The sequence below is a fragment of the Microplitis mediator genome, chromosome 10 (genome assembly GCF_029852145.1).
Source record: "Microplitis mediator isolate UGA2020A chromosome 10, iyMicMedi2.1, whole genome shotgun sequence".
Classification (NCBI taxonomy): Eukaryota; Metazoa; Arthropoda; class Insecta; order Hymenoptera; family Braconidae; genus Microplitis; species Microplitis mediator.
The window spans coordinates 723,234-749,810 of record NC_079978.1 but is presented as its reverse complement, the minus strand read 5'-3'; the positions used below and the strand labels follow the sequence as shown (position 1 = coordinate 749,810).

The window sequence follows — 26,577 nt, the reverse complement described above, 5'->3', positions numbered from 1 at the left end:
ATCCCAGCGGAGTGACATCTGCCAGTAAGCTTGTGTAAATGTGACCTCAATCCTTGTCAATCATTTACGGGTTTATACCAGATTTTATCGACAAAATATTTAATAATATTTTTAGCCAACTAATGCATTAGATAAATTTATTGATTAACGTCTGTCGCCCACTTAAAACTTGCCCATTAGCTGCATGTGCCATTACAGTAAAAAAACTACACTACATAGTGTCTTTAGCTGTAGCTACTCCGACAAAATATATATATGTCATGTGATAGCGCTCTTCAATAAATCAAAAATTTATTTTTATTTTTTTTTCTAAATTTATTACTAAATAAAAGTTTTTTAGGGCCAATTGGTGATCGATATTTTTTATTATTCAGATAAAAAAGTAAATAAATAAATAATGGATTTTTTTTATGGGTAATAAATATAGCAAAGCAACATGACAAGTGAAATGTAGATATAATTGACACGAGTTAGAGAAGAGAAGTGCATTAAGATGAGAATTTAAAAAAATCAAAGTTGTTGGTAGATCGGACATACGCGGAAACCAAGTCCGTCCCTCTAATGGGCGACATGGCACTGGCGCAGCTGTGGCCGCAAGTGTGATAAATGGTTTACGGGGGATGCAAACTCTATATATACCTATATACAGTCTCTATATATATATATATATATGTATGTATATAGTTGACGACGCGACGGTGAGCCGCGTCGCGGCGGCATTTCTCCCAGGGCGCCCTAGCCAACCCATGTCCGATATTCCTCGCAGATCATTCCTCTTGTATATCTATCTATATATATGTATATACACATCTCTATTTACATATACATATTTATCGCATACATTTGTAAGCCGACCACTCATATATTCATATATATTTACATAAACATACATACGACGACGCAACTACTGTCGAGTATGTTTGATCGCTGTAACGACCGTCATAGATAATCCCCGTACTATTGCTGATGGACTGAAAAAGAAAAAATTTTGGACTCGTCCGTCCTCTGGTCTATCTTTGGCTCTTCCGGGTATACTATAATCTCGGCCAGTAGATCTGATGCAGAGTAAATTTTATGGCCGTGATGCAAAAGCACCATCGAATATTCATTTGTCGATCCCGATCTTTTATGGTAATTGCTTTTAAAATATATTATTGCGTACTTGGCATTATTTTTTATTCCTTTCCAAATAAAATAAAATCAAATGAAATATAAAATAAATAACACAAAAAATCACTCTATCAGAGTAGCTCTCAATGGAGCTTTTTCTGAAGGACGTTTTTTTAAAATCAAACATTCACACTTTTGATGCGTTTTTTTTATTGACATTTTATCAAATAAAATCTCGATTAGCTTTACATACACAAATATATGTATATATTTTCCCTATAAAATATATTTTAAATATTTATTTGAAAAGCTACGAGCGTTATTTTTTTTTAAATAAATAATCGATGTTAATTACTGGCAATTTCAGTAAAAATAAAATATTAATTAACTAGTAAATTTAAATTTTTAAAATTGCTGCCTTACTAGTGTTTCAATTTAACCCGTCAATAAATTTAAAAATAAATTCACTAATTTATTGAAACTCTTAAACTTTCTATGCACAGAAAAAACAGATATCTTGAGTCAAGAAAATATTTTTGAAGACAAATGTTTTCGGGAACCAAGTCAAGATTTTCTTGAGCCAAGAGAATTCGTCTTGGTTGGAAAAGATTTCTACTTTATCTGAGAAAATTTAGGTCTCCAAAAAAATTTTCTTGAATCAAGAATATTTACCTTCAGTCGAGAATTTGTTTTTGTGTGTGTGGAAATATTTTCTCAACATTATCCAATATAATTTCATCATGTCCAATAAAATAATTCTTGCAAAGCAAATAACATAAAAGTTAAAATTCCAACAATTCGGGTATAGTATTAACGTCGACGTCTTCGCAGTATCATGCCAGTAATATAACAAAGACTGTGACGGTTTTTGTTGTCAAAGTTTACTTCACCTTTTCTTACAACAAGATTCCTCAACAACTTGGCCCACAGGACAGATAATATATATTCCCAAGCATATATAATATCCGCAAAATATATATATACATACATATGTATTCGCATTCGAATAGGACAGATATTCCACAATTGGTAAGTTTGTTTCTAAACAAAGTAACCTCTTACTCTCTGAAAGCATGACCTCTCGCTCTATTCTATCTCCTATCTGGTATCTACATATATACTATTTAAAATATACCAACATCTACCATCAAATATTCCTGCTCATACATGTCTATAGTTTAGCTCTTCTTACTCGTATCGTCTGTTACCATTTCCGCCTTCAGTATTCCCGTTCATGTATACATCACTGAACGTTATCTTTCGCATCCCCTTTAACAATTTGCTCTCTCTGTACTTTGTCTTTTCCTATATATATAGATATATATACTACTCGAGTCTCTATCCGTATCACTTCTACTTGAAGAAACGCGTGGTGGAGACCAACGGATGCTACGAATTCCAGGACTCTTGGTATGGAGACGGAAGCAAAAGCACTAGCAGATACTGCTAACGCATGTATGGAGAAATGTCGCCGTACTTGTAGTCTTTATAGTCCTATTACTATACACCTCGTAATATAACACACATGTGGGATAGATGTTTGTATAGAAAGTACGTTAAATAATGGAGGGGCGGTGGTAGTGGTGAAATAATAGTGATAGTAGTTATAGCAGGTAGTAAAGAGGAAGAATGTTCTGGCGATTCCGGTGATGATGTGTGTAGGATATATGGGGCTACGTGGAATCCTATTAGACAATACACCTCATTGTGAGTCGACAAATCTCTGCTGACAGTGTGTATGTCATGTGGTGCGATACTTTGGGTCTTAAGAGCTTTTAAAATCCATTTCAAGTGATGCAGAAAACGTTTAGAAAATTTTATCACTTCGACGGTGATTTCATTTTTTTTTTTTTAATGTGAATTATAAAAAAATTTTTATACTCTGTAAGTCGAACCTCGATAAGTCGAAAACCTCCTAAACTCGAAGAAATGTTTCATCCCCTTCCCTCCAAGCTCCAAAACCTCCGTTGCTCGAAATTTTTACCCTCTATAAGTCGAAATAATTAGTGAGTCCCTACAAGCTATTTCTGTACATTTTTACCCTCCATAATTTGAATACATACACTTGGACCTCTTTATCTCGAATTTAAAATTATTACCGTATGTAAGTATTTTATTAGGATTACCAGTTCTACGAAATGGTAATGGAATTTATAGCTGACGTCAGGTTTTCTGTTGGCGATTGTAAAATTATCATACCTTTAGACTTAGTTAGGATTCACTGAAATACACATCAATTTCGACAGCTCCTGCTGCCTAACTCGAAATCCTCTATAACTCGAAAACTCTATAACTCGAATTTTTTTGCCTCTCCCTTTTGGAGTTCGAGTTAAAGAGGTTCTACTGTACTAAAAAATTTTCCAGTAAATTTTTCTGCTTATTGTTAAGAATTTTTGTGAATTCAAATAAATCTGCCACGTGATTACTCGGATAAAGAAATTTCGAGCAAAAATAATAATAAAATTTTTTCTTGGCCGAAAAGAGGCTGACGATAGACCCGGGTCGTGAACACAAGGTTGGGTTGGGCGAAATTAGGCCTAAAAAAGACCGACTCAATTTATCGGCCAATTTCCGGTCTGTTTATAAGAATAATCAAATTTCGGCGAACTCTCGATGTGATTTCGGTCGAATATTTCTATCCGAATACTTTGGTATGCTTTTGATATCAAATATTTCTAAACGTAACATATATTTTATTGATAAAATTTATTTTTAGAGGACGAAATAGTTATTTTTTTATTTATTATTATTTTTTGAAAGTCAGCTGACGGACGATTACACGAAATCGCGAGGTAATTTTTTGAAAATAATAATTTTATTGACGTGCCATTGTTTGGCTTTTTTGCATCCAATTACGTCTGGAATTTTCATAATATTTGTTTACTGTAGTGATTAATTTATTTGTTTGAGGTATTACATACCGTATTTTGTATATAATATGTTATATTCATTAGCGAATAATTTTGCTTATTGAGGCGATTTAATTACAGGTATTTTTCCATGCGTAATTAAATCCTTTGAAATGAATATAATTGATGGATAATAAAATCAATTTCTTCTCTGTTGGTATTAAATTTTATAAAATATAAATTATATGCGCAGGTTAATGAATAATTAATGGATAAATTTTAAATCCTCTTGAGCGTAAAAAATTAAAAATATTCAAAAATTTCGACTATAAAAGTTACTTAGTAATTATTTTATATTTCCAGTCTAAAATAAAGTGAATAGAGCAAGAATTTAAAAAATAAATTGAATAATAATAATGCTGGCATACTTAAGCAGGATGTGCGAAAAAATTGACAATGTAATAGGATGCAATTAATATAATAAAATAATATAATTTTTAATAATGGAAGTAAAAAAATAAAAGTGTTCGCAGAGCGTGAATTTTCACATAATATAATTTATAGCGATACATTTATCTATTCCGGAAACCCGAGCAGTCATCAAATTCATATATTTTATATTTATATTTTAACTGTTATTATTTCTTCCTCGTGATTCCTCATTTCTACGCCCTCTTTCTCTTGCTCATTTTATCTCCTGTGTCAAGAGATCATCGGTTGTTGTCGACCCGTACACTTATACTCCTACTCATCTGCCATTCTATATGTATATGTAGAAATATTTATATACTTATGTATATCTATATAAGTATTTGTGTATCGAGGTCGACGTGCCGGCCACGTGGTGGTGTCGCCGCTGTACGGAGCAGCAAACTTGAATGTACGGTATCGGAGCCAAATAGAAGACCCATCGAAATGAGAATTCCATATTAATAATAACAATAATAATAATAAATAATAATAATAGTATTGAATAAATATTTTCTTGAATATCGAATTTCAAACAAAATTTTATAAATTCAAATTATCAGATCCCCATATCACCTACGCATATATTTTACATATATATTTATAAAAAATAAAATCAATTCACAAGGATAAATTATAACGATCGCATTAATAAACTAAAAGTTCAACGTCCTCATAATTTGTGTCACGTGGGTGTTACGAGATGCATTATTAGCTCTCGTTGATCTCGAATCATAATATGAAGGAAAAAAAAAAAATTTATAAATAGTTGAGTGGATTTGTTAGATTATATGAGAGCAAGTGGGCCAGTATCGATTGTAATCGACAGAGGTTGGTTGTTTTAAGTGCAAGAGCTTCGATAAATATTTAAAATGTCATTGTATAATTTGCCTCGTAGAGCCAACGGTGAATCCAAGTGAGTAAGTGGGTCTCTGTAACAACGAGGAAATAGAATAACTCTCTACTGCACTCACAAGTCATACAAGCACGCGATTCAGGAGAAGAGGCTAAAAGAGTTTTCAGTTCAGGCAGGTCATAACGATTAATTGCATTATATGAATTGACTATACTTTGCTCACATCACATCCCATCACATCACATCACATTAGATCGCGAGTGTGTGGGTGTGCGGTGGATCTATGAGAGTGTGCGGTAATATGCCAACCGTATAGCACCAGAGTACAAGAGAAAATAATAATAATATATATGTGTATATATATAAGTAAAGAGTAAAGTGCTCTTTCTAGCATATACACTCATCTGTATTGCTACTATGCTCTTTCATTTACTTTGCTCCTATCCCAGCGAACTGGCTGCCACGTTTCTTTATCGTGACGTAATTCCTCTACTCTGAGGACCGCATCACGCCTGCCAGACGCACTACGGACACGAGTTTTAGGTTTGTATGCACAGTAGGGATCAAACATACTGTATTAAAGCGCCTTTTAAATTTTTACTCCATAATTAATCATTTTTTTTATTTTTTTTTTCATTAAAATTTATCAAAGGTAAAAAAATGATAAAATTAAAATTAAAACTAAAATTTGATTTAAAATTATTTATGACTCACCGATAATTTTGGAAAGTCCAAAATAATTGAACACTAAATTTATTATGCACTACAACTTTTAGTATCCACTTAGACTTTTATTAATTTTAAAATTTACGGTGTTTTTATGAGATTTATGTTGTATTGATAAGAACAAGTATCGAATATCGATAATAGGAAAAAGTTATGTCAGGATCAGGTGTGAGGATACAAGGTAGTGGAGAAAAAACGTGGGTGTTTGACAGCTGATGGAGCGCGCACGAGATGCGAGCGTCAGATAAACAACCGGCACAGATGACCCAATCTACACGCCACGACGTTTCGCGGCAGACTGAAAGCGTTAGGACGACGCACGGACCCCCCTTGGTGATACCGCGGCAACACGGAGTTGAGGAGTGTGGTGATGCGCGCCAGCACGCTGCTTGCTGCTACTCTGATGCTAAATGCTGCTGCTGCTGCTGCAACTAAGCATAGCGTAGCGTGCAAGCCGGATGCGTGGGCATCACAATCGCGCATACCTCTCCCCTCTTTCTTTATTTTTATGTTTTTAACAAATATATTGCACTTTTTTTACTTAGTATTATCATAAAAAAAATTTTAATCCATACACTTTTTATTTCAATTTTTACACCCAGTTCATCCGTTTGGAGTAATGGAAAATACAATTTTTAATTATTCACTGTAAAAAATCACCGGGGTAAGTCCAAGCAGTGTAGGTGTTAAAATTATCGGTGTTAAATTTACCCCCGAAAGCGGTGTAAAAATAACGCCGCCATCGGTGTAAATATTCTGTACCGGTGTTAAAATAACGCCGCCACCGGTGTAAATATTCTAGACCGGTGTTAAAATAATGCCGCCACCGGTGTAAATATTCTGTACCGGTGTTAAAATAACGCCGCCACCGGTGTAAATATTCTAGACCGGTGTTAAAATAACGCCGCCGCCGGTGTAGATATTCTTTACCGGTGTTAAAATATTTTATTTTGTGAATATTTTTACTTACTTGATCACTATACTTGTTGATAAATGATATTTTTTATTAATTTTCATAAAGAACTGACATTTTTTGTCTTTTATAATCTTTAAAGTTAATACTTCAAGCAGACGCAATTTACCCCGCTTTTACACCTGTTACCCCGCTTTTACACCGGTTTTACTCCGCTTTTACACCGTTTACCCCGCTTTAACACTGGTATTTTTAACACCGGTGTATTACTCCTTCTACACCGGTGTAATTTCATTTTTACACCGGGCAGAGTTAAAACGAGTCCATTTTTAACACCGCTTTTTTTACAGTGTTTCATTAGGAGTTTATATGCTGGCGATCATATATTTTTATATGTGAATATTTGATAAAACATGGTAGGATTGGAAGAACAATAATTTTTTTTACCAAGCAGGATATCAGAGATAAAAATTAAATATGACTTGTCTTGTAAAAAATGCCGCGAAAAAATGTTTTGTTGCAATCGGTGATTAATTAGACTTTTTAATTGACATTTCGGCCACTTATTCCACAGTAAAGTGGACGATTCAAAAATTTTTAGGGCTACAAGTTGGCTGGAACGTAGATATCTTCCCCCGAGTCAAATTTAAACTTGGGGATTTAAATTCAAGCGAAAAAAACGACTTAATTTTGGTTAGGATCCTCGTCAGAGATATCCTGTAGAAAATCAATCGAAAATCTAAACACAGGGTTCGGGGCTGAGAAAAAAAAATTTTTTTCCTTTTATATTGAAGTCAAAATAATTAAGTGCAGGCAAAATCGTTAACAAGTCAAAAGCAAGCCCAATAAATTAAAAATTTCAAATCAAGTTATTTTTATCACCGGGGTTGTCCGGGGAACCAATAAAATCTTCAAATAGGACATTCAGACCAGAGTTTACTGATAAATATGCAATTTTGTTTCAATACCCGATAAAATAATTAAATAATTATTTGAAACATCAATGCCGAAAATACTTTAAAAATAATTATCTTTTTTCAGCTGCAAGTACGTGAATTTAAAATAACGAGATAAATATACTCGAACATATTTTGAATACTTGTGAGCAAATAGTTAACAACCCTGGTATTTGGAACTGTGTTTCACATAGAAGTTATTGAAATTAATGATGATTATTTTTTTTTGAAACTCTCAAATGATGTTTAATGTTGAATTTTACGTAATTAGTAGACATACCCTTTTATTTTATGGAAATAATAATAGACACTTAAAAAATAGGCTTTAATTGTCTCATTATCATAATGTTTTTTTAGTCAACATTATTGTTATTATTTCGATAATTAAAATCAATTCATGTTTACTTGACTGTTGACCCATGCATTCGATCAACTATTGACCCAAATGCTCACCTGACTATTAATAAATTCAAATAAATGAATAAATTGATACAATTATAAATTAAAAGCAATATTCGGTGAACTGAAAAAAATAATCATTTTCAAAAACAAGGAACGAAAAAAAATTTAAGAACTATTCTATAATAAACAGAAGATGGAACGGATGTAAAACCTCTTGTCCGAACATCTGATCGGCTAATGACAGCATCAAAATTTGCACAACTTACAGAACAATATACATTTTGATGTATATATGAAAAGTTACATTGGCGAAACACGAATTCTTAGTGAAAAGTCAAAATTTGCATGAGGTGAAACGAATAATAAAAGAGTGTCTCATGAGAGGTTATACATCATGTCGGATCTCACATAATAAAATTCAAAACGCAGTGAATCCCAAAAGGAATGACGTCGCTGTACAGTTTTGCCGGGTGGGATACTACTTGACGACAGTTGAAATTGATTCGAGCTGTCGTTGATACGGGACAGAGATCCAAGGAGAGATGAATTCTTGAAGAGGGAGCTTTCCTGCTTTCCTATATATCCAATTCTACAGTTTGGACTCAACATCCTTCTCTGTAACTCCTAAGAACACCATCAGGATTCTCATCCTCACCCAGCTACTGTTCAACCAAATTCCCTTTATGCTATATCTACTTTTAGTTTCGCTCGTAGAGGGCTCAAGTAAAGCATGCCACAATTTATTCTCTCCTTTAACCCCAACTCTCATCACTCTCCATCGCGCCATCTTCATCCCATTCTACTCCACACTTGCTTAAATTTCAAATCACAAATTCAATGGCTGACAATTTTTTACCCTCATTCTAGTCCTCCTATTTTCTTCCTCGTCACCTATATCCACACAATCCATTACCCGCAGTCTATTGTTAAAATTTTTCGCAAAAATAATAATAATAAAAAAAAAAATACATTTGCAAAGTAAACTTTGTCCATATTTTTTGTTTTCAATACAAAACTTTTCCAAATTTCAATTCCACACTGTATGCACAAAAAAAGTTGCCTTTTATACAGGAAAAATGACGCAGAAGTGTACACATATCTGTATGGATAGAATAAAAATTGACAAGTTGTTTAAGAAAGTGTCTCTTTACAAAAGACACCTTCGGTCTTGTTTTTTTGGTTTAGTTCGTCTACAGTCTATCCACTGGGAGAATAAATCTATAAATAAAAATAAAAAATAAACTATAACTAAAACGAAAAGGAAAAAGGAAACATATAAAATAAATAAAACGTCACGGTCTGGGTTTGCCTTAAGAAGAATACCAAGAAGAACAAGTTCGCCCGGTCGGAAAGTTTTATCGTTTTTTTTTCGCAGCTCGATAAGTCCGACGCGCTACGCGTTGACTTTCCTCCCTTACTTTCTATTTCTTATGTACGCCCTACACCCTACACCCTTTTTATTTCATTTTATTTTATCCAAGAGTGTATATAAGAGCTTGCGAGCGTAGTTCCCGTAGTTGGTGTTGAGCTTTTTGGCCCCTCGAGAGACAAAGTGCTCGGCTGCCACTGCTACTGCTGTTAATAATGCTGATAGTGATGCTGATGCTGGGACCAGGACTGGGACTGGGACTGGGACTGGGACCGGGACTGGCTGTACTTTACAACTCCTGGATTTTTAAGCTCAACTCTTTTGGCGGGCCGCAAAAGGCATGTTTGGCGCGCACTATCGAGATGAAAGCGGCTTGTGCTCATAAACAATGAATTCAAGAGGGGGCTAAGAGCGGCAGAGGTGAAAGAGAAGGGTCGGGGTAGTGAATTGCCCGAGGGATGATGAAACTGACGCGGGATTAGCTGCGACGTTGCCTGTGATGCGGATTCTGGTGCCGCTGGGGCCAACATCATCCCCCTTGTGTGCCCTGTGTTGTGTGGGTGCACATATATATAGATGTCTCGTCTCGTTTCGCACTGTGCGTATGTTCAATGCCGATATAAAATTGCTAGTTGACCAACAAAGCGTGTTGTCGCTGAGGCATTGTTAAAAATATGCAATAAATAAATTGCCATCTCGCAGTATATATTTTTTTTTAACAAATATAGAGATACTGACGTAGATGGATAGAGGCGACGCAATTTTAAAGTATAGATTCATCCCTTTTTTTTCATGCTTGGACATCGTTGATTGTATCTTTGAAAAGGGTACGTGCGCTGGTAAAAAAAAATCCATTTATAAAGTTTCTTTGAAGTTTTTAAAATATTGCGCGCGTTTAGTAAATTGCCTGATTGTATATTTTATTGAAGCTTCTATAAATAAAAAAAATATATATATATATACAAACAACATATTTTTTATTTAGCTATTGAATTGTTTGAAAAAGTTGTTTGACCAAAAATATAATTCACTTTTTTTCTAAAGTCAATTCATGGGTTTTTACTTTATAAAGGGGTGGAAGAAGTTTATAAATAATTTTTCTTGGCTAGTCTTGATAGTCTTTGATAGGCCAATCAAAGAAAAATAATTAAACGAAAATGGTTAATGGGAAGACAAAAAGATAAACAAAAACAGATAACTATGTGAAGATTATATATAAAAGTAATTTTAACGACATTGTTATGGGCAAATTAAAAGAGAATTTTTTTCAAAGAGCCCTCAAGACGGTTGCTCATTAATTGCGGTATTATGCTGCCAGCAAAGAAGACATCACTGAGAAAACTCCTGAGCAGTCAGGCCACACAATAAAAAAACAAAAAAATATCATTATGAGCATAAAGATGAGAGACTAAATGTACCAGCAAAGTAAATAGACATGATTTAAAAAATAATAATAATAATAGTTAAATAAATAAGATAAAGTGAAGCACATTAATCTTGAAAAGCACAAAATAAATAACAAAATATAAAATCACTTTCTTCACAAGAAGCTGAAGAAAATAAAAAATAAAATATAGGGGAGGGTGGGGCAGAACGGCCCCCCTGAAATTTTGATAAAAAAAAAATTTTTTTTTTTTTCGCCTAATTACTATAAATCCGATATGTTTGCGCATTTTTACCCCTACGCATGACATTTGGGGCAAAATGGACAAGCCCAAAATTTTTAAAAAGTGATTTTTTCATATTTTTATCGTCAAATTAAAAAAAAATTAATATAATTCCACATTTCTAGCCCTACGCATAACACCTGGGGCAAAATGGACCAGCCGAAACTTCCGAAAAAATTATTTTTTCATATTTTTCGGCCGTTTCTTTATGTAAGAGGCAAATTTGGTCACTAAAAATTTATAAAAATTAAATTTTTTTTTTTAGTTGATAAATTTTTGAAATAAAGTAAAATTATAGAATTGATTTTTTTTTTTATTAAATAACAATTAGTAATTAAGGTAATCGAGAGTGAACGATTTTTTACGCTTTAAAAAATTTTTTTCGAGTAATATAAAACCAAAAATAGTTGTCAAGAGAAAGAAATACATTCTTAATGATGAAAACAGTTAAAAAAAAAAAAAAAACGAAAAAAAAAATTTTTTTTATCACTTTTTGAAGGGGGGCCGCTCTGCCCCACAAAAAAAAATTTTTTTTTTTCAGAATTTTGGCAAAATCTCCATAAGTTTGTTCGAAATAGGACAAAAGTAAAGTGATCTTATGGTTGAAAGCCACAAAAAGTAATAATTGGCTTAGGGGGGCCGCTCTGCCCCACCCTCCCCTAAACATAATCAAAATGATGCTTTAATAAGAGGGAGTGTGACGTGTATTGTTGCAGCTTTGGTAGATGGTCTCATGGTTTTTAGTAACTATCACCGCCACAAAATACTTTTTCTTTCCAGCTCTCTGCACTGTACTTTTATTTCGCTGTATATATTTTTTATATATATGTGTATTAAAAAATGGTAGAGAGTACTCCCTTTTCCTTCCGTGATTAACGCCAGACCGCGTGCTGTCGTCGCGAATGAATCCCCGTGCTTTTCCGGAAATGAAGTGCGTCCGCGCGCGCACCCTCTTTTTTTACTTTTGCCGCCGCGGGTGCACACACCAGAAGACTATTCTGAACTGTCATGAGAAGAGAGACTCTCCAATGTCGTGTCACATTAAACGTGTGTGTGCATTTGAGGCCGAGAACCCTCACAACACAACCTACTACCTCTACTCATTATTTTATTTTTCACTCTGCCTCTGAATAACTTGTGCGCATTTTTTTTTTTTTTTATTATTAAGTATAAGTGAAAATAACTTTTATTTATAATTTACTCAATGCAACGCCGCCGGAATATTTAACGTAATAAAAACTCTGATTTTTTTTTATTTAGATTTTATTATTTCAATAAAAATCCATCGAGTAAAATTAGATTTAAATTGAATTTTAATAAATTAAATAAAGTTATCGAACGCATAGGAAAATAATAAAGTTATTTTGAAATATTTTTTTCAGCGGAAAAATTTAATTAATTTAAAAGCTGACAGTAAAATCTATACGTAATAAAAATTAATTCTATCAAATTTAAAAGTTATAAAATATTTATGTTATTTTTCATATTTATTTATTTATACTGTTGTTTTAAAATTTTTAATAATAATAAAAAATAATAACAATTCAAATGAATAATTGGTATTCATAAGAGGGGTTAAAAAGCAGCAAATTTAATTCCACAACATCTGCATACTGGAAGCCAGCGGATGGGTTCAATAAAACTTTCATCCTCAAAAGCGCCAAGAGGGAAAACCGCTCGCGAGACCGAGCAACTGGACAGTGAGATAGTAAATTTTAAAAAACCCACAAGAAAGACAGAGCAAAGTTAGAGAATAAAATAAAATAAAGCCCCGCAGTCGAAAAAAATAACTATCGTGTATTAAAATGAAAACAAAAATAAAATTTGGCATGAGATAATTAAAAAGTGAGGATTAATAAAAGTCTAACCGACTAATAACAACCAATGAACTGTAGTCAGCAGACTTGACCCAAGTTCCCTTTGCTCACTGAATTACTCATTGGCCTGCGCGACTGCTTTCAATGTTAATGTTGTTGTTGCTATTGCACACACTAGCAGTACCGGTACTGTTATTATTGTAACAGTAGTTCTTGTTCTTGTTGTTGTTTCATCGTTTCTATAGAGTTTCCTACCTAGTACCCGTTGTTCTCTGCGTTACACTCACAGACGCATCCGTTTTCCTTCCGTGATGAACGGGACGTCCGCTACGCCACGACCACTACCGACGATTCATCCTCGGTATTTACCGCTGCCCAAACGAACGACAGCAGCCTGTGGCGAATTAACATAGTAGGTATAAACCCCTGGTACACGACACAATGCGAATATATTCTTTAATTATTATTTATATATAAGTATACTTGCTCGGTACCTGCATAAATATATACATATATGTTCATATAATAAAGCGCAAGATTACTACATACATCAAAAATACGAAAAACGTTTTATTACCAAGATTATACTATCTCCGCGTGGTTTTAATGTGTTTGGATAGGTGCACAGTTGTCGGTAATTGCGGTAGTAGTTTATGCGAACAGAAAAAATTTAAAAAAAAAATAATTTAAAAAAGTACTTTGGGTAAACTTTTCAATGTTTTTCACGGAAAGCCGGAAAGTTTAACATTTATATTTTTGTTGATTTATGTTTTTTTTTAAGCTCAGCTATTTTGATGCTTCATAAGTTCAAAGTATCAATTATTGATATTGTGGAGAACATGGGGAGGTTTTAATTTTTCATCATAGCTAGAACTAATATTGGAAATTTTTTTTTACGCCGCCTTTTTTTATTACGAATTTATTTTTAAATGATCAATTGATGATTAATTACACAAATTTCGTGTTCTTGTGTATAAAAAATCAATGGTTAAATATTTTGTGTCAATTATTTGACACCATCGAGTGTAAATTTAACTAAAGTTTAATGTGTTATCTGATCTCAACAAGTTTTATACCTGTGTTATTGTTTGACACAAGTATAATGTATTAAATTAACACAAAAAATTTAATGGACCATTTGGGACATGTGATTTGTGTTAAATTTAACACAAATTTTTGAACTGTGTACCAAGTAGTTCAGCGGAAGCCCAGAAACCTCAATCACTAATTTGTAATATTTACTGTTGACATACTATTGTTTTATTAATTGACATCTTCAATGCGCATGCGCCATAAATCTACGAAAAATAAATTCACGGTGCGTTGAAATCAAATTTTGATATTTATAAACCGAAAATGAATGAAATAAACGATAAAATAAAATAGAGTGTCAATAATTGGTAGGGGAGGGTGGGGCAGAGCGGCCCCCCCGAAATTTTGACCAACAAAAAAATTTTTTTTTTTTCGACTAATTACTATAAATCCGATATGTTTGCGCATTTTTACCCCTACGCATGACATTTGGGGCAAAATGGACAAGCCCAAAATTTTGAAAAAGTGATTTTTTCATATTTTTATCGTCAAATTAAAAAAAAATTATTATAATTCCACATTTCTAGCCCTACGCATAACACCTGGGGCAAAATGGACCAGCCGAAACTTTCGAAAAAATTATTTTTTCATATTTTTCGGCCGTTTCTTTATGTAAGAGGCAAATTTGGTCACTAAAAATTTATAAAAATTAAATTTTTTTTTTTAGTTGATAAATTTTTGGAATAAAGTAAAATTATAGAATTGATTTTTTTTTTATTAAATAACAATTAGTAATTAAGGTAATCGAGAATGAACGATTTTTTACGCTTTAAAAAATTTTTTTCGAGTAATATAAAACCAAAAATAGTTGTCAAGAGAAAGAAATACATTCTTAATGATGAAAACAATTTCAAAAAAAAAAAAACGAAAAAAAAAATTTTTTTATCACTTTTTGGAGGGGGGCCCGCTCTGCCCCACAAAAAAAAAAAATTTTTTCAGAATTTTGGCAAAATGTCCATAAATTGGTTCGAAATAGGACAAAAGTAAAGTGATCTTATGGTTGAAAGCCACAAAAAATAATAATTGGCTTAGGGGGGCCGCTCTGCCCCACCCTCCCCTACTTTAAGTTTCATTTTTAATAATAACTTTTTTGTTAGTTCAGATTATTTAATTAATTTAAGGAAAGAACTGATAAAAGGTACAACTGATAAATGAAGATGAGAATGCGAAATAAAGTGAAGGAAAACGGGTCAATTGTGTAAAGTTTGTAATACCTCGTGTTGGTATATCTACAGAGAGAATAGTATAGGGGATGCTGTAGAATTGCGTTGAGGTTTTCTCCGAGTACCCTCAGGTTAGAGTAAACAGATAGATAAACAAGAGTGTTGTATGCGCGTGGTGAAGCCACGTGCTATCGCTCTTGTATATACTATTCCCACTCGTAATCAGATGCAACTTGGATGTATTCGATTACCGTATTCAGTAAACCCTCTCGCAACGTCAACCATCGATCAATCTATTCTCTCACAGTAACACAAGATTCCAGAAGCCAATTAACCTATTTCACATTCAAATAAACAAATCATTATTATTCGCTAAGTAAATTTATTAATTATGATCTAAACCACTATTTATCTTCAGCTCCTTAATTATTCACGACAAGAGCAATGAAATCCTTTAAATTATTCCTTTGGCGCGAAAAATTCAAAAGAAACTTTAGATCGAAATGTAAGTAAAACATTTAGCGAGCTAGCGTTTGTCAGTATTTATTCTATTAATTTAACTTATTAAATATTAAACGTTTAATTACGAGTGACTTTAATTAGTGTATAATTAATGAGAATAAAGTTTTGATGTTAATTAAAAAAATAATAATTAAAATTGTTTTTAAATTACAATAATTAATGAAACAAAGTCCAACTTTGAAATTAATTAAAAAAATTAATAAATAATTATTTTAATTGTTATAATTTATGAAACAAAATTTACGTTAAATTAGCTGATTAAGGCAAAATCAGGATATTCATATGTATATATTTGTGATAACATATATATGAAAACCGCTGATTCGGTACAAATGGGAATTCCCGAGCTCTGTCAATGAGAAGTGGGTGAGTTGAGAGTAGTATGGATGCTCAACATATATATATATATATATATATATATATATATATATATATATATATATATATATATATATATATATATATATATATATATATATATATATATATATATATATATAATAGGAAAATGTAGCAGAAGTAGCAGAAGCAGCAACGAGAGAACTAATGAGACTGACCACGTTGGAACGTTGAAAGCACGGATGATTCTACGGCATACGAACAGAATAGTACATATATATATATATATATATATATATATATATATATATATATATATATATATATATATATATATAATGGGTTAACAGTCGTGGCTTTACTGTCGCTGGGTTATACTACTATAACTATTACTACTGTGTCATTTGAAGCACGTCCTAGATTTTCCATTGGTGCGTTGCGTTACGTCTCATCGTGACCTCTTCCTTGTTAGTAATGTGGTTTTGTGTGTGCATTCACCGTGCGACGAACACGACTGTCAATATTCGTGTGATTTATCACTTTGAGAGACATCGTGCACTACTTTGTACATGTATCTGTTGTCTGTGAAGTACCAGTTGTTGAGCCGTATTGATGTAGATAAAATACCCGAATCCGAACGAAAAATGTATGAACAAAATCCCGGTGGAAAAATATTACATTTCTGGAGAAAATTTCCAGTCTTGAGAATCATTTTAGATTCAACACAATATTTATCTTACAAACACAACATTATTTTTATTTACATTATATATTTTATTATCGAATATTACTGTTGGGGCGAATAATAAAGGAAAAGTGTCAGTAATGTGTCAGTGCTCGTGACGTTTTATATTTTCGAATACTCGAATCCTGAATTTCAAATTTTCCACGTTGCAATAAACATGTAAATTATATTGATGTTTTACATGGTTATTTGCTGTTATTTATTTACTTGTCCCATTAGTAAATTCACTAACAGTCGGTTCTGTTATTGATAAATGTATCAGTTTGATGAACATTTATTGGAAATGTCCTATATAATATGTACATTTATATGCCAAATATAAGTTTGTATTACATTCAACAATACGCTCTATAATTATTTGACACACCGGAAAATTACTATTATTCAATAATTTATTTACAAATATTTAATTTCGATATAATTTTTGAATTTCGCGAGATTTTGCTTTATTTCGCGTGGCAAATGCCAAAAGGGCGTATAAAAGTTATACGCCCTTTTGGCTTTGAAGAACCAAAAGGGCGTATAATTTTTTTGTTTTTGGTGCCAATCGTTTTTTAAACATGTTCTAAGCCTCAAAATAAAAAAAAAAATTTTCAAAGCCAAAAGAGTGTTTATCTTTAGATACAAAGATACAAAGATCTAAAGATATACGCCCTTTTGGCGATAGTACGTCAAAAATTTTTTTTCTGCAGATCTTTACGTTTCGAGCGATTCTAAAAAGAATGACAAGAAAAATTTTTTTATACGCCCTTTTGGCATGGAACCCTATTTAACTGCTGTAATACGCCCTTTTGGCATTTGGCACGCAATTTATTTTATGATAAAAATACATATACGATTTGATGTCACATATTTTTATGGTCATAACAGATGCATTATTTCTCAACTGAAATCGAGGAATACCCAGAATGGCGGCGTTCTATTAACCTACCGATCGCTTTCATTTTACATAAAATTACTCCGCGAAAAAATCTCACGATTCTCAACAAATTCGTATTAAATTTTTCATTAAAAAAAATACTAATGATCTGAAACAAGTTCTCATTATTTCGTTAACGAGCTGATGAAATAAATCTTATGATAAAAAATATATTCCAGCGAGATTTCATTGAGGTTTTTTCTATTACTATTCGTTTGATCTTGGGGAGAAAAAAAATGTAAAAAAGTGAGGGAACAAGTTAATTGGCACTAACGAGAAAATGTCATGGGCACACAGGAAAAATAAATACTTCTATACATTTTTTTTCGGGAACGTTAATTTTTTTTTGTTTTTTTTTTTTTTTCGGCTTTTTTTTATCAGACTAGTTTTATCGTCAGGCCTTTGAGAATCCTGTGCACAAGTTCTGGTTTGTAAACCAGAAAGAAGGACGAGGAAAAGTAATCAGCCAAGGATTCGTTGGTTTCCCTTTAATCTTGTGGCCAACCACGAAAATTTAAAGAAGCTTTTGGCCTGACGTTAAAGTGTGATAAATTATTTTGTTTATTTATTTCTTTACGTAACTCAAATATTTATTTATTTATTTTTTTATTTTTTACAACTTTAACATCAATTTACTTTTCAAGAAAGTGATGGATACTTAATAAAAAAAGAAGCTTACAAATACTCGACTCGACAGTTATGTATCACAGTGACGATAAAATCAATCCACGTCAATTTAAATTATCATTTATTTTGTAAAAATAAAATCGACTAACTTATCAGATTACTCTTTATTAAATAACAACCGGGTTAAAATAATTTTATAAGTGTAAGCTGCCGTTGATTTGATGCACGCAATTTATCGAGGGTAAATTTATCGAGTTGATAGAAGAGAAAAAAAAGTAAATTGTAATAAAAAATATAAAAAAACGCAACCACGAAGAAGGTAAATGCGTTTTCGAGGCGACACGGTGGGTGCTACTGGCCTGTGGAATTGACTGGCACGAGTCCAAGCTCTGATTGCTAAAGCGCGAGAGAATCGAAGTAGAAAGAGAGAAAGAAAGTGGAAGTAAAGAAAAAAAATGGAACTCGTGATCGTGGAAATGCAAGCGGAAGAATAAAAATGAAGAAAGTTTTTGACAAATTGCAAAAATGAAAAATAATATAAAAAAAAAATAAGATCAAGACGAACACAATATCGGGGTAAAAAAATAAAATTCATTCACGAGATAAATTTTTCGTTCAATTTTACACCAGGTTCTTATTCGAATAAATGTTTTTCCTTAATAAAAAAAAAGGCAAGAGGTGAAAATAAGAAATAAGAAAAAGGACTATAATTTCGTAAATGGAGCGGCATCAAATTGACCAACAGAACCCGATTGATGTATTATCTTTAATCTAGTAAGGCTCCTGACGCCTCTGGAGGCAACTGCTGTTACCACAAGTGGTTTCTTTCGTAACCGGAAATATAGCGAAACGTGTCTACACTTTGTTCCATAATGGCCTGTGCCAGAACGGGGGCCTATTGACTGGGAAACAAAACACATAACTACATCAAAAAGGATAAGAAAGAGAATAGCAGTAGCTTCAGCAAAGATCTATAGCCAGGGGTGCTTGAATCCGCTTGAGGAGTTCATATCCTGCTGAGGAATTACCATATAATATATTATCCACCGGTTTCTCCAGACAGGATCTCGAACGAGGAATTAGTCGGGTTGAATAGATGAATGGCTGAGATAGTTCCTTAATGTCAGAGGATTCAAACAATCATATATTAGCACTACACCTCCATAATTAATTTTATTTCACAGCAACAAATAAATAAATATCTTTTCATCGAAACTCATCTTTACGACTTACAATCCCAGCTATTAGATTCCATCGTTTACATATAAGTCGATACTATTTTTCACCAATATTGTGAAAGTTTGTCTAACGCTAAGACCTTCGAACGCTTCTGGAGATGTATCTCGTGCAATATAAAATAATAAAATAAATGAAATGGAAAATATATATACATATATATTGTCTATTGATAAATCAAATTTATATCTTCGACTATACCGTTCATCTTTTTTTATGTACTATATATAATTTATATATATATATATATATAGGTTTATGTTTCGCTGACTTGTGAGTTCACAACACGTCCCTGGTGTCACGGGCTTTGACTTTGTACGCGAGAGTAAAGCGAAAAGTCATACAGCAAGTCAGAAGAGAAGACTTGTTGGGCTGTCTTGTGTTGCCGTTGCTAGATGTGTCTCAACACCATACTACTCTGGCTTACAGCTCGCGCTTCTCTTTACCTCGTTAGCAGAAGAGAGATTTATTCGCAGCTTGTGTATAGTCGTTCTCTTGAGCCATCCTCGACTCTAGAGATGTTTCCACATTGCAAAAGGACTGTGTAAGTAATGAAATTTGCACGTCTAAGAGACTATATATTTATCCATATACATACACATACATGTACATACAAATAAATGTATATACAATGCATAAGGAAAAAATACCTGTCAAGTTTTAGTGTGTGGTTATAAGCCAAGTTGTCACTGAAAGCAAGTACAGTCTCTGTATATCAATGAATACTTCAGAGTCTAAAAGTCGTATTGAGATGCGCGGATGCAAGTGAATGGCTGTTTTATAGACAGAATATATTTAAAAAATATCTATATATACAAATGACAAAAAATATTTACTAGAGAAACAAAAATTTTTTTATTAAACGGAAGTCTGGCAAAACTTCAAACGAACGTATTTGCGGATATGGAAAAAATATGAGGTTTAAATAAATATAAAGACAATACAATATATGTATATATGTACTTTATATGTCCGGTTACAAAGTTGAAAAAGTAGTTAAGGTATTATTTGAACGCGAAATCCTATTAGAGATGTTCTGTGTAACAGAATCGTTGTATTCTTTTTTTTGAATTTTATTCAGCGCCGAAAGCAAACCAGAATAATGGCACTCGCGAAAGTCATATGTACGATGAGCATATAGGGAACTTGGCGAAAACTAAACTGCGATATGGTGACAAAAGGACAACGATAACGTTGCAATATGAATCGAACGTGTATTGTCTCGTTTTATTATTATTATTATTATTGTTATTATTTTTTTTAGTTTCTTTGGGTATAGATTTTTTGTTGGTGATTCTTTTTATTTTAACGTACGACTATTCAACATTTTGTTCTTCACAATTCGTACTCTCGTATTTTCAGAATATCGGTAGAGGAAAATATGCCACACGGGCACGTGAAAATATTGCGGGCTTTACGAGAAATGCCGAGAAAAAAAGGCTTTAAAAAGAAGCTTGACGGAACGCATTGTTTTATTTGTATTATATTTTGCTTTTCAACTGTGTGACAACATTTTCATCGAGAAATAGTTGTAAAGTTAAGTGTCATTCCTTTTGTTTTCATTTAATATACGAGCGCTTTCGCTCTCACAAATGTATACAGTTATACAAAAAGTATTTTTACAAGTTTTAATTATAAAAGTTGAATTTGATTTAAAGTTACATTTTATGTCTTATTCTTACTGCTTCTATAGAAAAAATTTCAATTTCAAGTATCTGCAATTACTTTTATTATTTTTATTCTTCACCTGCATTCTGTTATTTCCATTTATTTATTACCTCTTTTAAAGAAAAATGCTTCAACTAAATTTTTTTTACGACACACTGGGAACAAAATTCCTTTGAAAAAAAATAACTTTATTGAGTCAATAAATTATTTGTTTTTTGACTATGAATAATATTTCTGAACCATATGGGTTCATTTTTGTTTAATTAACCATCTATCAAAGAAATTAATTTTGATATCAAGGTATAGCTTAAATTAAATTTTTTCACTCCAAAAGTCGAAAAACTTCTTTAGCAAAAAAAATATTTCTTAAAGCGTTCCCCGAGTCGAAATATTAGACGTAAATTGAACGTTTTGAACGTAGGTTGGAATATCATAAATTGAAAACATATTTATCATAAAACTAAAACTCATTTATACTTCTAATAAGAAAACATAAGCATATACCGAAAAATTTTTTTTTATCGATTTTGTACTCCTGGATTATAATTACGTCAATTTCCTAAAATTTCGTCGTCCGCTTTTCTGGCTCTTAAATAATTCGTATTTTGAAAAAAAAATTTTTCAGTTTCATACTTCTGTCTTTAACACTATATATGTATATCTGTTCATATATTATGATATCAAAATGATGAAAATTATTGAAATAAATTAATTGATGTTATCATTAAACTAAAATCATAACTCATGAAATTACCAATTTTTTATGAACCAAAATCCAAAAAAATCGTTCAAATTACTTTCAAAACGTTCAACTTACGTCTAATATTTCGACTCGGGTCGATTTTCCAAACACCAAGTAGACAATAATTAAAACAATGTCACTATTTTCAACACTATTCCGAGTGATAAAAATATTTAAACGTAAAGGAATAAAAATATAATATATTTTAATGGTGAGAACACGCAATGGTTCAATTATAAAACACACAAACTCACTGGCATCTTTGTCGGTTCGTTAACATTTTGCTGATCACGCGCGTCCGTGATATCACATGGTTGATACCGTCGACTCCAATTTAGCATACACCGTAAAACACATATATATATAGCTATATCTATGTATGTATGGATATAGAATAGGTCTCTCCTCGTCTTTCAACAGCAAGGGCATACGTAAGCCTACAAAACGTATACCAGCATGCATGCTCATGCCTGACCAAACGCGCGAGGCAAGCCCTCAACGCTGCGTCGGGGGAATACTTTATCGTGCATGAATAATGTATCCTACGAGCCGATAGCGTGTCCTGGCGTTTAGGCAGCCACGAATAAGCGATATTGAGCCAACCGGGGGCTTTTCCAGAGCAGAGTACAGCAGTTGTTTTACTCGTACGTACACCCAACACTCTGTAGAGACTGTGGACTATACAGTAGCCTTCAACCATCACCGTACCAACTGTTCTCTATATCTACCACTAACTGCCGCTGAAGTATATACAGACTAGACGGGCCAGAGCACCAGAGTTTCTCTGTGCTGCAGAACATCAGTTGGCTCTTGCTCTGCGGCCTTCCACCGATTTTACGGCTCGACTCATGACCCGCGGGATCAAAACGTCCGTCGCCATACTCCTGGCTGGCTGATGCTAAACCCATATCTACCTACCGGTCTTCTGTTATACGTTTTACTCTCATGTGTCCGCACTTAATGCTTTGTTCTTTGATGATACACAAAGCTCCCTGTAAACTCTCAGGTATTTTTAAAATACCCTTATCTCGTATCAAATGATAAAGCCGGACGGCAGGACGCGATAAATCATAAACAGAGAGACAGTCCAGAGAAATGTGTTGAGACTGAAATGTTTCTTTGAATCATGATCAATTTGTCTCGCACACAATACAGAACATTTGGATTTTATTTAGTTTCCTTTTTAAAATATCTTTTCAATTTGTGGATAAAAAAGTTTATAGTAAATGGAGAGACAAAGTACAAAAAAAAGTGCCCATGAAAAATGAGAATCCAAGAGTCTTATAATTTTTTTTATCATCAAAGTTTGATTTCTCAGTGAAAAATCGTCGATGAGATTAATCGATATTTAAGAGTTTTTAAGTAAAAAGGCCGAGAGTTGGTTTATTTTTCACAGCTATCCGGGTGATCTCAACTCCAGTCGGGTAATTACTAATTATCGATTGACAGAGATAGTTCTGGGATAACCAACGTCCCGTCGCCTTTCTCTGGCACCTACGGAATTCACGGACTTGGTATCCTCTAATTAGATTTTCTCATCCTCTTTATCCATCCCAGCTCCGGTACAGCTCTAGCTTCTGCTCTTCCGTTTCTCTATCGCAGCTTCTTGCCACCTTAAACTCTCTTAGAAGTCCACAACAACTACCGAAACTCCTATACACACTCTCATTCGTTCAAGAGTCTTGATGCACCGCCGGACTGTTTAATTTTCACGCTCGTTGAATTTACCTACCGAGTTGTCTGCTGAATAAAAAACTTGAATTTTCAATCCGACTTTTTTTTTATTTTCTTATCTTTCATCTGAGTAGACTCCAGCAAATAATTCATTATTTTACCCTAAGGCGTTTAATTACATTAGAAAAAAGTAATTAGTTTTATAGTTTCACTTCGCATTACTTAATAGAACTACGAATAATATAATAAAAGGATTACTATTACTGTCGTTTTTTTATTATTTTCCGACCGCAAAAGAGAAATGGGTGTATAAGGTCGCGTGTCTATTACATCGCCGCAATGTCTAACCTTTTTAAAATTACTCAGACTAAAAAGATCACCGATGACAAGATAAAAATTGCGCAATACCCGTACATCCCAGTGAAAATATTCCTTAAAAGGTCATAACCGCAACGAGGATAAAATATATATGACATTTATGAACACACATTATTGTTGAACGTGTTCACTCAATAATGCAAAGGACTTTATATATAAACAGCTTGCATTTATGATCAACATTCAATGCGCCGCATTTATTTTTAATCCATTGATACTAGAAGTTGTGGATAAAACTCGCATCGAGAATATTGAAAACAAATGGATACTATGATTTAATTAAATTTATCACGTGTTTATTGATCCTGTAATCCTCCAAACCAAATCACTTATCAATTATTTTTAATTGCATGTTTGACAAAAAAAAAAAAAAAAATATATTGTTGAATTGTTAATCTAAACAATCGGATTCCGATAATATATCAGGTAAAACTTTTACGGTATTGCCTGTAAATTATTCAGTCGGTAATTTCACGAGTAAATAAATAAATTTTTTGGTTGGTTATAAATAATATAGGAGAGAAAATAAAAAGTATTGAATAATAAAATGAATAAATAAAGTGGGATGAATAAAAAATAGTGAGAGTTAATTAGAGCAGTAGTGGAAATTCATTGAAAGTTTACAGTTAAAATTCCTCTTGAATAATGTTTGCAACGAGAGTGCCTGGATGTATGCTAGAACAGATTCACTCTCTTTCACATGAGTATTTGACTGTTTTTGTGAGCATACATGTATCTACTTCGGTGAGTTGAGATTCGCGTGAACAAGTCGCAAACTACATTATTCTCAATTTCTCAAATTCCCGAGTGTACGCCGCCGCACTCCTGCATCAAGTACGCCGAGAATGTCGTCTAAAATATATACACGTATACATATATATTTTTTTTACTTTTTGTAAGCTTGTTTTTTTAAATTTTTTTAGTTATGCTTTTATTTCGCTAGCGTATTTCAGAGGAGACGCAACACTCGCGCGATAGAAAATAGTTGACATTTCTAGTAGAAAATTTTAAACAATGTTTACTGTTACCTCTGCAAATATTCCTACTCTGTTTATTTACTTTTTTTTTTCGTTGTTTAGATGCAGTAAAAAATAATTTCCAATTAAATAATAAATTTTATTAAAAATTCGCTAAATATCTTTAAGCAAAAAATGAAAACTGACATGAAAAAGTTTTAAAAAATAAATGAAAACAAACTTATGAAATAACTTTGAACATTTAGTCAAAGTTTTAATTTTTGACAGCCGGGAAGAAGATTAAAGTATCCATTTGTTAAAATAAATATAAATCTTGGAGAATAAAATGTATGCGGACATTAATATTTATAAATTTATCATGACGAAATGAGTTACACACAATAGCCAAGTGTGAAAAATTTCGTAATTTAACACCTTGCAGAGACAAGCTCAAGTCATTTAATTATACAGAATACGCCTGTCTCTCTTTATTATTTTTTTTGTCAGATATTTGTTTTATTTTTTTGTATTTATTTTCGGAGGATTTACGTGCTGAAAATAGTCGCGTTTCGGCTCATGAACATACACGCGTGTCTTGAATGAAATTCTTATGGGACTTTGGTGAACCTTTTACAAACGAATACCCGATGTGAAAACTTTTCATTCGCGTCGCGGGTCCGGTTGTCCGTGACTGGACAGCAACTCGGGCCATAGACCAATGCCACAAGAACTACTATGTGATGAGAAGAGAAGGCGGGGGAGGACAAGGACGAAGACGTGAGACCGGCGAATTTTATTCGATTCTCGCCTCCAAAACTCTCCAGGCGAACGATCGACCCGCCGTGACTAGTTTTCAAAACTACCGCCCAAAGTTCCTCGTCTCTTTTTATTTTTATTTATTTTATTTATTTACTCTGTACGTATTTACTTTTTTCTCCCACTCACTATGAATAGCTCTTGAATTTAAACGCGAAAATTTTATCCATTTATAAATTTTATATAAAACTGCTCTCCGGCGTTTTATTTTTATTTCAAATTTCGATTGGCGAATATTTCTATCCTCATTTCAAATTTAAATTTTCTACTAACACACACTAATTGATGTACATGTCTGAGTATCAAATAATAGCCGCGACACTTGATACATCAAATATAAATATAGACACTCAGACGCTAATTATAAATAAATTATGATAATTTTAAGCACAACATAAATATTTAAAAATTTATTTAAAGACTCACCAATCAATATCCGCTGCCAGCTCACAAGTAGTTAAATATAAATGAAATTAAAGAAGAGTTAAGTAGACGTGTATTATATAGATGTGTGCTCGGTAATAACCCAGGTATGAAACCGCAATGAGCACGTGATTATATTACTTG

General features: G+C 32.7%; 1 protein-coding gene across 2 annotated transcripts in view; it reads right to left on the bottom strand.

The window, feature by feature from the left end:
• LOC130676178 (prolyl 4-hydroxylase subunit alpha-1) overlaps positions 1-26,576 on the bottom strand; it is an 85,870-nt gene extending 59,294 nt beyond the window's left edge. Inside the window, exon 1 of one of the 2 annotated variants that reach the window (XM_057482214.1) lies at positions 26,437-26,576. The gene's annotated coding sequence lies outside the window, so the exon portion shown is untranslated. Of the gene's footprint in view, positions 1-5,997; positions 6,396-26,436 lie in introns of those variants that run through there. The other variant, XM_057482215.1, reaches the window with a different exon arrangement.
• Position 26,577: the final 1 nt, after the last annotated feature.